This window comes from Onychomys torridus, chromosome 9, assembly GCF_903995425.1.
Source record: "Onychomys torridus chromosome 9, mOncTor1.1, whole genome shotgun sequence".
NCBI classification, from domain to species: Eukaryota; Metazoa; Chordata; class Mammalia; order Rodentia; family Cricetidae; genus Onychomys; species Onychomys torridus.
Genome location: NC_050451.1, coordinates 18,503,668 through 18,518,699, shown reverse-complemented (window position 1 = coordinate 18,518,699; position 15,032 = coordinate 18,503,668). Strand labels below are relative to the sequence as shown.

General features: G+C 45.4%; 1 protein-coding gene across 2 annotated transcripts in view; it reads left to right on the top strand.

Annotated features, from left to right (window-relative positions):
• The first annotated feature begins 8,877 nt into the window (after positions 1-8,877).
• Thrb (thyroid hormone receptor beta) overlaps positions 8,878-15,032 on the top strand; it is a 358,018-nt gene continuing 351,863 nt past the window's right edge. The window contains exon 1 of one of the 2 annotated variants that reach the window (XM_036199215.1): positions 8,878-9,511. The gene's annotated coding sequence lies outside the window, so the exon portion shown is untranslated. Of the gene's footprint in view, positions 9,512-10,589; positions 10,749-15,032 lie in introns of those variants that run through there. The other variant, XM_036199212.1, reaches the window with a different exon arrangement.

Genomic DNA, 15,032 nt, shown 5'->3' with positions numbered 1-15,032 from the left:
TTTGACTTAGGAACTTCAAATCAACCTGAATGGTATTTCCAGTGGAATCATCACAGCTGGCTAAAGAAACGGTCCTCCCTGCCTGGACTGAATCTACCAGGTTGAGCTGAATCCCCAGGGGAGTCTTTGCCCTGGAGGAGATGGGAATGGGGCATAAGTTAGGGGGAAGGGGGGTGGGAGGGGGGAGGAAAGGGGAACCCATTGCTGTTATGTAAAATTAAATTAAATTATTTTTTTAAAAAAGAAATGGTCCCCAAGGGGAGGTACCTCCTTAGTATTCTAATTCTTTTTATGATGATCACATACTTTCTTAATTAACATTTACTAAATATTCTTTAACAACATATATCTGGAATTTTGGCCATGAACTTTATTTAGTGGGAAATGAAAAGGATTTGTGAGTTTTGTGGGACTATTATTTTCAATCTCTTGATTTTTTTAAGAGCTGACCATAATGCCATTTTATTTATTTCTCTGGTAAAAAAAAAAGACAAGAATGAAAGAAAAAGAGCTACTTGCTCATCTGTCCCCACAAGTTATTTATCTGTAGCTTCTGTTTTAGTGTGCTATAAAATCAGGAGGTGGCACTGGCCGACACCATAAGGTTAATTCCCTTTTCTAGCAGTGTGGAAGTAGTTGGTTACCTGTGACTTGGGAAAGCTCAATCCTTCTTTCATGTTTTTACTGCTGTGTGTGGCATAGTCACTTCAACAGGGTAGCCATCTGAAGGAAGTGATCTTAACAGTTAAGTATAGATAGGGCTTCAACTTAAAGCATTCTGCACTTTTAGAACATTCTGAGTATTAGCTCCCTGTTTCCAGGGACATGGTCTGGTGTATTCTTTTCCTATTCAGTTCTATATTTACCTGTTACTTTAGCTTATCCTTTCTGCTTACTTCTGCTTCTCTCTGAAATATCAATATGACCCTTAACAACCCTCAGACCTCAGCTCCAATGCCATTTTTCTCCCATCTTTAATTCCTTCAGCAAAGCAATGAACCTTCACTGGCTCCCCTCCTGTGCATTCTCCCTACTTTCTGTCTCCACTTGTCTATGTTGGTGTGTGTAATACATTTACTTATATATCTGTGTATGTTTGCTTATGCGCCTGAGACAGGTCTCACTATTGCCCAGGCAGGCTTAGAACTTGTTATCTAGACCAGACTGGCCTCAAATGTGTGCCAATCTCCACCCTCAACTTCCCAAATGCTAAATATATTTTATAAAGTCCTTCTATCTCATTTTACTCAAACTCAAAAGGGGAAAGATGAGTTTAATTTATCAATAATAATCTTCCCAAATTGTTCCCTGACTCCCTACACTGCAACAATGAGTGTTTTATGGGTAGATACAGGACTGTCTCCTCAAGGTGTATAGCCGTTAACAATCTTGACATAGCCAGAGCACCCACCTTGCCACCAGTGCTCTCTGCACACATATATTTATGTTCTGTGACTTGGTCTCAGTCTCTTTATTGCTACAAGTGTGTTGTGGTGAAGGTGAGCACCAATCTGCCAGTATAGGACATAGTTTTCCCTAGACCACATCACAACTCCTCCTATATAAGCCTTTGCTTTTATCAACCTCTGAAGTCATATGGGAAGCCAGTCTAGTTACAAAGAAGTTCTGGCTGGGACAACGAGGCCCTCAGGCTTCTCAGAGAACCAGATGCAGTCAGTAGCCTCTTGGAAGATTCTGCTTAATTCCAAGAAGGAGGGGAAGGTTGCCACGTTTGTGGACATGAATTGTTTCCCACACCTTGTTAGTTGGGAGCTACATGGCTGTACTGGGTACTGTTGCAAACACTACAGGTTGGACCTGGAAAGTGACTAAGCCTTTAAGAGGAATTCATGATTTTAACAGGGTTTTGGAAGAGAACTCACTCACTGAGCGAGGTGCTCCAGGTCTGTTCCCAGCACTGAAAAGGCTGAGGTAGGAGTGTGGCCTTCCAGGCTACTTAGTGAGACAGAGAGGTGGGGTGGGATCCCTTTGCTGTCTCTCTACTTCTGTCTCTCATGCTCACTTCTGTGTGTACTCGAACCTTGGTGATGCCATGTGCCAAAGACCTTGCCAGATCTTTACGAACTGCTACAAGCAAAAACAAACAAAAAACCAAAACCAACTAACCAAACAAAAACATACACACAAAAAACCCCTCTTGTCTTTATGAAGTACTCATTCTCAGATGTTTTCTCAGCTAATTTTCACCCTCACTGTTTTTCAAAGTTTTCAAATACCATGAGTTTTCTTCCCCCAAAATGCAAGCCTACTGTGAGCTAGGCACTGGGCGCCATTACTTGCCTGTGAGGACATGCTCCCTGTGTCAATGAGACAGAGTTATTTTCTCCTCATTTCCAGCTGAAGCACCTAGAAAGCTAAGGAATGCCCCTGAGTCATATGAGACACAGGTGCTGGCTGCAGACCTTAGCCAGCCCACGGACTGCACACACCATTAGGAAGTCCTCTGCCCTAAATCTGTGCACTGTGCAAACTCTGGCCTGTTTCCACTCACTCTAGATGAGAGTCCCCCAAGTGTATTCTCTCTGGTTCTCCAAAAAGATTTTCTCCAGCTGTTTGTAGACTGTGCTAATGCTTCTCACATTGAGGATGCAGTGGGTTTTATGGTAAAAGACAACTGTAGCACAGGAAAGTAGAGTGCAGTAAATCCCATACTACCCCAATAGGGAGTCTCATCCAAACTGCAGAAAGCAAGTAAAATTGAATTTATGAGTCTCATTCCTGATATGGCTCATTCAGGGATCTTAAGGATTTGAGCATAGCCCATAATCATATGAATCATATTCTACTTGTTGTTATAGCTAGAGAATCAGCTTGTTCTGTGAAAATGACTCAGAGTGACTTTAGTCCCTTCTGGAAAAGAAAGGATGTGTTCCCCCGAATGCTTAAAAATTATTTTCCATTTTTGTATTTTGTGTTAGTCCATTTCCTATTATTGTAGCATAATACCCGAGGCTGGGTAACTTGCAGAAAAATGATGCTTGTTTAGTTCAGAATTTTGGAGGTGAGCTCTTTTGACCTGGTCTCTGGTGGCCCCCTCGGGCTTAGTAGATGATGTGAGATGGTATCATTATGGGGTAAATGGAAAAGAGAAATCACACAGGGAAATAGAAGCCAGAGAGTGTGTCAGGAGCAATCCTGCTCTTTTTTTTTTCTTTTCATGACAACTTGGTCTTGGGAAAACTAACTCAGGACCCTACCAGAAGTGCATTAATCTCTTCTGCAGACAATGCCCCAATGACCTGATAGCTGCCAAGAAAACCCATCACCAACAATAATAATTATTTAAGTCTTTTAAAAATTAACTTTCAAATAGCTGAAAATGAAGGCTTCATTAAAAACCTCTCGGTATTTTAAAGCAAGAAAACAAGGTTTGAATTTTAAAACATCTTGGTATTCTTATCTTACTTTCTCCACTCACTCTTTGATGCCCTTCAATTCACCAGAACCTTCTTTGTAATTCTTTGTCAGTTAACTACATGTATATAATGTATTTTGGTCACTTTTATCCCCATTTCCCTTTCCTATCTTCTTCCCACTGCCTCTGAACCTCTTCTTCATTCCTTATGTACCTTTGTTCTGTTGTGTGACCCACTGAGTTTAATTGGGATTGCTAGCATGAATACAGGTGTGTGGGGTTATTTTCTGGAAAATGGCTACTGGCCAATGCCCACCCCAGGAACGATCACCTTCATTTTTACACAGGCCATTAGTATGTGGTTGGTTCACTGCAGCTGCAAACAGACCTTGTAATTAATGGCTGCCTAAGGCAATAGTGGTTTTGAATTTTGACTGGAGGGCTTCAAGTTTGTAATGCTAGATAATATTCTAAGTAGATTCCATTTGACTTTGAATATTTTATTTATGATAACTGTAAGAATGAACCAAAGTCAGCAGGTGTTATTTGAGCATCCTCTAATTGCTCATAATTATTCTGGTTCCTCAAGAAGTAACATTAATACAATTGTTATATATAATCATCAATCATTTATTCAAGTCTTGTATATTAAATAATACATACTATTATTATACACAATTATTGTATACTATTTATACTTTGTTAATAGAATAACTCAAATTTGATATAGGGCCAGCAATTCTACTCCTAAGTACGTACAAAAGAGAATATGAGAACAAGCATCCATAAAATTATTTAAGAACGTAAATAGCTAATTTATTTGTGATAGCTCCAAGCTGGAAAATGCCAAGAATTCATCAACTAGAAACTGAATAGACAAATTGTGGTCTTGTTATATGGTGGAATATGAAACAGGAATTTTCAAATCCACACAATTAAGTGGATTTATCTTTAAAAACATTATATTGAATGAAAGAAAGTAGATGTAAGAAGTAACATTTCAGTAATATTTACATGAAGTTCAAGATCTGGCTAAACTAATCAATAAGTGCAGAAGCCAAGGGTGGTCACCACTAGAAGTACTGTGATTGGCAGAAAAAGGAGAGATTTTCCATACTGCTGGGATTATCCTCTATGTTGTTCTGGCCGTTAATTAGACAATGGTATACAATACAAAAATCCACTGAATTGAATACTAGGATTCCTCTATTTTATCACGTGTCCACTTCAGATGACTAAAACTCATGTCTCAGTTTCTTTGGAGGCTAGCCTTTTGCTTTCTCTACATCTGCCTTGGCACACCCAAATCTGCCTATTTTTACTGTATTTGAGATGAGATGATTTACAATTCAGTGGAGTTTGGCCTGGTGGCAGGCATTTTAAGGTGACACTATACACCTCAAAAGCAATCACTAACTTTTCAGGTTTCAGTAACTACCACAAATGCAGCTGATCGTTAACCAATGGAACAGTTCAGTCGGGGGAGGCTGTTTCTCCTGCATGGGGAGTGAAGGACCCAGGCTCTTTCCAGCTGTAGCTTATTAGTAGTGTATAGGTGAGGGGAGATGAGGGGAGGGCTCCATCTGTGTGGCTAAGGGAACTCCCTCATCCTTGCCAGATTCTCTGGGTGCTGCCTTTTGCAGGATGAGCATCCACTCCTTTGTAAGTAACCCCTCACCTATGCTTTGTAAGAACGCTCAATAAACTCATCAATCCCTCAGAACTGGTAGAATCATGCTTCTGTATAGTCGAAAGTTTTTCTGTGTCCTGCCTGGCCCCAAGGTCCTGCAGATGCTTATAAAATAATCATTCAGAGGCTTAATATCAGTTATAAACTCTATGGCCATCACAGGCTTCTCACTAGCTAGCTCTTATAACTTGCCTCAACCCATAACTATCAATCTGTGTATTGCCACGCATTTCGTGGCTTTACCTGCGCCCTATTGCATGTTGCTCCCATAGCAGCTACTCTCGTCTCTCTTGCCTTGCTGCTTCCTGTCTCTCTCCTTGGATTTCCGGCCTGCCACTAACCTGCCTTGCCATAGGCCAAAGCAGCTTATTTTTTAACCAATGGGAACAACCTATATTCACAGCCTACAGAAAGACACCCCCGCCCCTCCTGTTTGTTGTTGGGACCTTAGGAGGAGGAGTAGATGCCTCCATTTCCTCCAAGGGAAGGAATTTTAGCTGCAGGGTCCAGTCCTTCTCAAGGGTCTGCTTCACGAGTACGTGATCTGTACAGCTACACAGGCACAAAGCTTAGTGCTGCCCAACCTGTGGGTTGCAAACCCACAGGGGTTGCATATCAGATATTTACATTATGATTCATAACAGTATCAAAATTAAAATTGTGAAGCAGCAACAAAATAATTTTATGGTTGGACGTCACCACACCTTAAGGGTCGCAGCATTAGGAAGGCTGAGACCCACCGGTAGAGAAACCTAGGGCTTTGGAGGCTAACACTTAGCTGACTGCTCTGCTGTCATCAAACTGACACCACTAATGGTTTCATCTTTGAATTTGTGTTTTATAAGGGAAATCTGATAGGACAAGGGACTGCATACTTGTACACAGAAAATACAGAATGCAGGTCGACCACAAGTTTTCACCATTCCCTCAAAGGTAAAATGCTGGTGTCCCATGAACAATGCTGAGAACCCACGATGTGTGGACTTTAGCAAACTCCAGAGATGTACGAGGTAAGCATGCTCCATTGACAACTGAGGAAGCGGGACTCGACTAACCAGAGGCCATGGTCTCCATTCAACCAGAACTGGCTTTGAACCTAGTTAATAGCAACCAAGGATGCCTTCGTGTACTTTCTCACTGGTGGTTACTTCCCAGAATTCATTAACTGATGACCTGAAAATGAAGACACAGAGGGAAAGGGCCTTTTCCGGTCCCTTTAACACAGCACGATGCCAGAGGTCCAGTGTTGGCATGCAAAAGGAACACATATCAAGAAGTGAAATAGAGGGTGCTTTGTTCTGTGTTTCCACTGTTCCGGTAATGACAAAACACTACACATATATGAGCTGTAAAATACAGACAGTGCAGTATTGTGTGAGTTAAAACCTCTTTGAACTACATTGCAAACCGACATTGCAAAATAGATAAATTGTGACGTGTGTGATGATAATTTGAAACATTTGTTTTTCTTTACTTAGAATATTAAATAACACATAAAAATGCCATGACAGTTCCAAAGACAGAATGAAGAAAGACATAGCTTTTTATTTTGTACCACCTTGACAATTTTCCCTGGTTTCGTTTAGAACTGGGACTAGCAGATAATGCATCATCTCTCTCTCCGACACTTCAGCAGCAGTTTCATTCAGCCTTCTGAGGCCAGTCTTACTGGACTTGTCCTCTACTGGGCTCTGTTGGCTTCCTTGCCTTATCTCACCTGGCAGTTCATAGTCAACCCTCCACTTTGAGTTCTGTGTCTGCGGAGTCAATCAACCACAGGTAGAGATACTTGAAAAACCTGCATGTGTACTGAGCATGTGTAGACCTTCTTGTCAATCCTTTAATACAGTATAATACCTACCTGCATAGCATTTTAATCTAGAGGTGAGCTACAGGTCAAAGAGAGTGTTGGTTATATGCAAACACTATACCATTTAACTCATGGAGTTTGGACATCTGCAGATCCAATAGCTATTGGTGAAATTATTAAGGCCACTCCACGTAGTTAAAAGGGAGGTTTATTTTGTGGGGTAACTTACAAATGAAGGGATAGGTTGTAGGGTCTGGCAAAGGTATGGCACAGTCCGGCGGTGTTCTCTGGAGAACTCTGCTCAGTCTACCTCCTGCGTCCAGCGTCCCAGAACCAAGAGAGCCCTCTCCTCTGGATCCTGGGTCTTCAGCTTCCTCCCTCCGCCCCGCCTTGTGGGCATGACCATTACCGAAGCCTCAATGGGGGTTGGAACTTTCAGGCCAAGGCTGGGATGGCTACCCACTACAGTAGCTGTAGAGGGACTTTGGAATGGTATCCTGGGGATGCTTAAGGATGACTCTGTGTCTTCCTCAAGGGACTGCCATCCATCAGTTTTGAAAGTGTCACCTTCCCTAAAAGTTCTGTCAAGAAAGGCTGGAAGTAGACTTTACAATTTTAGCCAGCTGGATGGGCCAGAATGTCTGAGCCTTCATAGAAAGTAACAGTGAACACAGATATTTAGACTCTCCAAGGCTAGGTCATGAGGCAGAAGAGCAGGCTCCAGAGACAGCTATTTTGTAAATGAAATGATTTAATATTTCACCCCCTCAGAAAATCTGCCCACAACTTCATGAATCTCCAATAACTCCCTCTGTGGGAATTCTCTGAGGCTGCTCACACCCCACACCTCTAATTCCTCATGGCAATTCCTTGCAATGATCATCATCTTTTATATCCGGTCAACTCTAACTTGAGCTTTACTTCTCCAAGTAGATTCTGGTAACATTACAGACACAGTAGGCAGGAAAAAGTAAGGTGTTCACATCCAGCTAAAAATGTAAGCAATGTTCACAAATGCAGGAATTACAGGAAAATATTTAAAAATCAACATGAACACAATAAACATTCACAAAGAACTGCATCTCACCATGTTAAAAAAAAAAAGGTGCATCTAAACTGCACGTTGGCTGCACTGAGGCCCACGCCGACTCTGTTGGGCTCCGCGTTTCATACTTTCTTGCCCAGTAGCTCTGCAGGAACAAACAGATAGATTGCTTCCTTGGCTGGAGTCATCAGTTTGGAATTCATAGAGTGATCAGGATGGCTCAGGCGAGCTGTGATGATGGGTTCTGAAAATAGTGACTGTGTACCACAAATCAGCCAAGATAGGACCCAGTCCCTGGGCTTCCTGACGGTTCCCTTGAACTGTGTTGTCCCGTTGTGTATCAGACTGATGGGAACCCCTCTTACCACCACCGGCTTGTCACAATACCTGTTCAAATGGAATCCTGGCAGATCTCCTTGTTTGGGTGTCTTGATTATATACCATGGCTACAGCCAGACTTGTCATGTGACTTGTTCAATGCTGTAGTTGACTCTTTATTCCAGATTTTTCCAGGCAAAATGTGATCAGAAAGACAAAGCCATCTGAACAAAGAAAAGGAACATGTTTTTGTTTTTTTGTTTTTTTGTTTTGGGGGGGGGGGGTGTTATAGTTCATTTTCACTATGTGTCTTTCTTGAGAAAGAATTTAAAGAAAAAAGGTAGCTCCGAGTTATGCATAGGAAAATCAGTAGTAAAACATCCTGGGGATCCTCAGGGCCTCTTGATTTCTCTGCCTACAATATCTTTATTGCAGAGCTGTTCCCAAAGCCCCCTGGAAGACGTGGGCCCCACTGTAAACTACCCTTGCTTACCTGCGCCTGGCTTTTCCTCACGGCCACCAGGGGGCCTTCTGGGTGGAACTGGATTGAGCCGCTGCAGTTTTCCTCCAAACCAACCAAAACATCCCAAGGCAGCTTTGGACCAAAGCCCAGGAACACGCCTGCAAAAACCACCCTCACTCTAGAATCCGCAAGTTCCTGGTGCAGCTTCATTGGGGCGAAGGATAAAACACAGATTTCTTGCGAAGAATCCAAAGGGCAACGTCTGTGCAGGCCGCTGGGAAAGGCAACGTCCCAAAAGCTGCGATCTGAAGCTTTTTCTCCTCAATCCCGAATTCTTTCTGCCCAGGCATGGGACAGCTTCGGATTCACCTCAGTTGCTAGTGCAGTGGCCAGAGGTGCCAGCTTCTCAACCTTCGCCTTTCCTGTGCACGGCCAAAAAACGCTGCAACAAAACTCTGATCACCCGTGGGAAATCCAGAAAAGTCTTTTAAATAATCTAGGCATTATTCCCTCCGTTTAGCTACAAGTCAGGTAGGCTCAGGGCACTGCGCTGCGTTGCATGAGTTTATTGAAGAAATGGTTTCAAGGTATTTTTAACACTGCAAAAGAACATAATTGTATTCTGTCCTCAAAGTAGTTTTGTCGCAACTGTAACTTCCCACTGGCTGTGTGTTCTCTGAGTACTCGGCATTTTTCCAATAAAACCTACCTCCAAGGCGCAGCGGGAGACAGCCCGGGTCATCTCAAGCAGAACACCAGTCGCTGGCTGTTTTCTCCTAACCTGAGTGCTCGGCCTTCCCGGACTTGAGGTACGGACATTTCGGAGTTGTGTGCTTGCAAGAACAAAACCCTTTCAAGGGTAAAGATTTTTTTTTTGTCTTCCGGTTTTATTTGTATATTTCCAAGACGGAGGCAAAATGAGGCGTCTCTTTAAACTCTGCTTGTGGAACCGAACCAACCCGGCACACACTCCCAGGAAAGGATAATGGGGTATGCCGGGGGCGGGGGAGGGGGGGTTCTCGTTTAGGGCAAGCAAGGTATTGTCCAGCGGTGTGGAAACTGCATAGCGTCCAGAGCCCCCGGAGGATCTGAGCGCCCCGTGGTCTCACGCGCGCCACAAGTGGTTTGGGGGCGGAAGGAGGAGCGCGGCGACACCTGCCGCGGTGACGGGCGAACCCCGAGGGTTGTGCTCCTGGAGGTCCCCTCTATCTCCTGTCATTCACACCCCACCCCACCCCACCCACGCACACACACACCCCACCACCCACCCACACTCCTGCCTCTTCAACTGCAGGAATGACCGGCCAACTCCAACCTCCTCGCGCCAGCAGTCGGGTGGGTGGGCACGCGGCCACCAGACCCGCAGCTACGTGACCCCAGGGAGGGCGGCGCACAAGGCACTGGTACCGCGGAGTCACAGAGGGGGACGCCAGCACCTAGGCGGCAGGTACACAGGCGGCAGCGCGGGACACCGGAGTGACGGGCTGCTCGGGGCCGTGATGAGGTGCGCGGCCCGGAGGCCATTTCGTCGCTGCGCTCCTGGCGGAGCTGGGGTGGCCTGAGCCTGCCGCGGCTGCAGCGCGAGTCAGACCGGCTGGAGGACTAGAGGGGACGAACGATCAGACGTCCTCCAGCCGGCGTGGAGCTGGCGCCCCAGTCCGGAGTAAGGCTGTGCTCCTGGACCCCGGGAGGCGGGGCCTCGGGCCCCGCACCTCGCCGCCCTCGCAGGTCGCAGCGGAGAGGTTGCCAGTGTCCTGGGACCCGCGCCGCGCCCCTCGGTGAGGGAGGATAGTTGACAGGTCGAGGGAGGCGAGCTCGCGGGGTGGCCCGCGCAGCACGGGACCCCGCGGCGGAGGGGGCGGAGCGGGGAGGAGACTGCGGCTCCGCGGAGCACGGCGCAGCCTCGGGCGGGCGGGCGGCCGGCGTGACGCGGCGGGATTAACTTTGCATGGCTAATTCGAGCACCGCCGTGGAGGCCACTGGCTGCTCGGCCGCAGCTCGCCCGCACGCCGCCTCGGGGCGCCACCGCCAGGCTCCAGCGCACGGGTAACGTGGCGCGGCGGGGGCGCAGGGTGGGCGGGGGGCGACAAGTCCTGCGGGCCGGGCACGAGTGGCAGGCGCCGCGCGCTGTCCCTGCCGCGGGCCTCTGCGCCCCGGTTCCTCTCGGGCTCGGGCACCCGGGTGCAGGAAGCTGAAGCCCGAATGCCGCTGGGGACAGGCTCCTTGTGAAATGGAGTTTGGCATCCTGGGCGCCGAACCCAGTGGAAGTTTCCGTGAGGAGGAAGTTGTAGGACACCGGGGTTCAGAAGAGGCTGACAGGCGCGAGGGTGGGCGGTTTAAAGGGACTGTGCGTCTCTTGTCCCCCTCTTTTTGCCCCTGCCCCGGAACTCAAGGGTTTGGAAAGGAGAAAGCTCCCGAATGTTACACGTTCTGGCCCGTGCCTGGCGATTCTGCCTCTCACCGCCTCCGCGGGTTCGCTCCCTCCAGACTCGCTCTTTTGCTTTGCTTCTCTTGACGCAGCATCTTTTGGGGTCGCTTGGGTCGGTGGTGATCCAGGTGGTGTCAGCTGTGCGCCCCCATGGTCGGGGAAGGCGTCTTTGGAGAGTTTCTATTGCTTAGTGTCAGTTGTTAATTTGGAGGAAGATTTCCCGTGACCACAGTGGGATTATTATCGGAGCTAATTCTTAAAGCCTTCTGGTTTGTTTTTAAGAGGGAGCGGGCAGGGTGTGTATTCGTGGATTGTTTTAGTTTTTTAATTACAAGCTAAATATATAATTTGCCCCAAATGGGAACATTTTAAAGGGTCTCTTAAGCATTCCTAAAGTGAGTCAAACAAGGAAAGGAGCACCTGGGCAGGCAGGTTCGGTCTACCATTCTGCCCTTTCCACGCGCTGGCAGAACTCAAAGGCTTGCTGAATCAGAAAATAACATTGAATAACACCCCCGCCCCTTCCAGTGTGGTTGATCCTAGGTACTGGAGACCGGTGTTAAAGACCTGTTGTGAAAGTGAACAAATTGAGCATTCCTTGTTCAATGCATGGATAGGAGAACTCTGCAGTTTTGTTAAATGATATGTATTATGTACCATAGATCTATTGGGAAGTGTCTATGTGACTTGGCTCTGGCTTAGCTTGTTTGTTGACACTGTAATGAAATGTTGCCGCGCTGTATTGCAAAGGAATAAAATTTTCTTTTTGGTAAAAAATGTTCCATGATTCATTCTGAATATTCTGGATGACTGATCTCCCTAATTCACTTCAGCTTGTCATTTCTCGTTCTGAAAGAAGTCATAGGCTGGCAACCATGAATGAAAAGGTGCTTGAGTAGGAAGTATTTTGAACAGTGGCAGACTTTAGGGTGTTTTTATGCTGATTGGTTGTGCTTTGGTTGACCCTAGCAGAATTTTTTTTTAAAAGTACTTTGCTTGGGGCATTTTTATGTGAAGAGATTGGTGGAGAGCAATTTATTGTTTGCCCATGTTAAATAAATACTATTAGAATCCTATTTTCAAATGAATTCTAAAGGTTTATTATATACTCGAAGTGGAAAATCTGCTTTATTTTGTGAGTAAAAGTAAGTGACACTGAACATAGCTCCAAATTGTTCTAGTTTTTAAAAATGAAACAATTCTTGTAGGCATTATAATGCAAAAGCATAATCTTGTTGACGAGGGGGTATTGCTATGTAAAGTAACTGGCCTAAGAGAGGAGTGAGTACTCCAGCTTCTTTGTGGTCAGTTCTGCTGTAACAAGAGATGAGCTGCTGCGACTTCCCTGTGGCCCAGCCCCTCTGGGAAAGGTGGTGTGTTACAGAAAGCTGAGGCCCCACCATCCCTGCTTGTAGATGCCCGAAGGATGCTTGGAGCCACCAGGGAGCTTGCTTCCAGTTTTCTGTAGAGTAAGCTCATCCTTTTCATGGACATCAGAGGAAAGGCGATAGGTCTCTTAAGCATCTTGCGCTCATGTTAAGTTCCAGGTTGCCTTCTTAGACAAGCCTTTCCTTGACCCTTTGAGCGGGGAGTTAGTCCTTTGTGTTCTCTCTCCAAGGCCTCTCTGCTTTTTGTTCTCCCTGTCCCCAACCCCCAGTACTGGCTGTGATCAGAACTGACCCTTTGAACGGATACTTGTCGATTGATTTCCTTTTTGCAACTGAATTCTGAATATTCTAGATGACAGTGTGGAGTCTAGGAGGGCAGAAGTGTTTACTGCTTCATTCCCTGTTCTCCCTGCATCTGGAAGGATGCTTAGCCCACAGTAGGCACTAGGTACATTTTAACTGAACAAATTAGAGGTTGTGCCCAAACATTGTCCTCCCCCAAATGCCTGACTGAATACTTCAACCATTGCCATTTTGGACATGCCAAAACCAGGTGAGGGGTGAACACACACACACACACACACACACACACACACACACACACACACACTAGGACTCAGTTTTGCATGTTTCTCACTCTCTGGTGCTCTCTATCTGGCAATAGCTGGTTTTCCTTTCTGGATAGTTAATTCTCCATGATCCTCCTACCAGCCTTGGCTGTATAGAAATATTCAACAGTGGTTTTGCCTTACATGTCCCTTGATCCCTTACAGTTCCCTTGATTCCTGGAGATACTGACCTTTAGTTCCTGAGTTTCTGCAGAATCTTCCTCGTTTCAGAGGCCTTGTCAAGACAGAGAGTGAAACTGCAGACTCTGTACATCCCTGAGTGGACACAAGATTTTCACACTTGAGGCCTTGGGAAGGCCTCCGGCTTTGGCAGCTCAGAGTAGACCAATGGCTTGTAGTGGGAGTGTTTGTTTGGGCTAAAAACCTGGTGGTTGGGAAGGGGGAAATTAGGGTTACTGGTGTAACACAAGCTAGAGAAGTTCTTGGTGATCAATTTAGGAATAACCTGCTCATTACTATGTGCTGTTAGCCAGCAGCTTTGCCTGTGTCTCATTTTTCCCCTTTCACAGGCATGTTATGATCCAGGTGATTGTGAGGAATATCCAGTTATCTGAGTTCGCGCATGACCAGAGTATGAGCTAAATCCCCAACCCACTATTGGCAATTCTTGCCAGTTCAGAACACAGGGAAATTGTAGTTGATAATCATGATAATTTATTTTGATAGAGAACCAAGTTTCAGAAATGTGTCTGAGGAAATATGTAATAAAACCCTGAAAAGCAGGGCTGAAGAGAGAGCTGAGCAATTAAGAGTACTTGATGATGTCACAGAAGACCTGAATTTAGTTCCCAGCACCATGTCCAGCAACTCATAACTGCCTGCAACCCCATCTCTAGGGGATCTGCTTCCCTCTTCTGGACTCTGGGCATCTGTACTTAAATACACCTAGCTTCACACATACACATGTATTGTAAAAAAAAAAAAAAATAGTAAAAATAACTCTAAAAAATCTTACAAAATAATTAATGTTGGTATTGTTAATAGTGGGAGAGAAGACAATGATCAATGTTTTGGGGAATGAGGAAGGAAATTACACCAAAAACCAAAGGGCTTACTGCTTTATCATATTTAAATTAGGTCCAACTTCATGGTAGCCAATTTTACATAAAAAGAGGTGGTGTCTGTCTAGAATTGATATTGAAGAGAATGGATCACGTGCCTTTTGCAGGGTATTCACCATGGTACCTGACAACTATTACAAGTTCACATGAAACGCTGTGGGCAGCATCTCAACAGAGTCAAATAAAATGAAATAGAGTTCTTTATGTCGTCATGTCTTTAGCCAGCTCTAAAGGGGAGAAAAATGCAAGTGCATAATGAAAAAAAAGCATCCCAGTGTAAATTTCTCTGTGGAACTAAGCTGCTGTGGTCCAATGGTATGGGTTCTGGCATAGCTTCAATACTTCAATAGAGCTCAGAAAACTAGCAGAATGAATGGCTAACATGTTCACTAAGGTAACTTTCTCAAAGATCCAGTGTGTCAGCCTGACTTTTGTCTGAAGCAACTAGAGAGGACAGGAAAGCTGGGTGTTTGAAAATGACCCTATAGCCACAGACTACCTAAGCAGGGGCCCACTAATACTTTGTGTCTTGATCTCTGTAGCTCTGTCTTTCGGGTTTTCTGTTTCTTTCTCTGTGGTGAGAGCCTGTGTGTGACTTTTCCCATCCCTGACACCGAGTGCCTAGAAAAGACCTGGGTACACCGACAGTGGTGTATCTGTAGTTGGAAGACAAGGTGTCCGGACAGGGCAGTCATTCTCTTTCCCTTTCATGTCAGTATGAGCACGTCTTTCAACATGGCTTGGCCAAAATGAATGTGTGGGTTACATCACGAGTCAAAGCATGTGACTGTTTCTGCGATTAGGACTTCAGCTTGTGTCAAAGC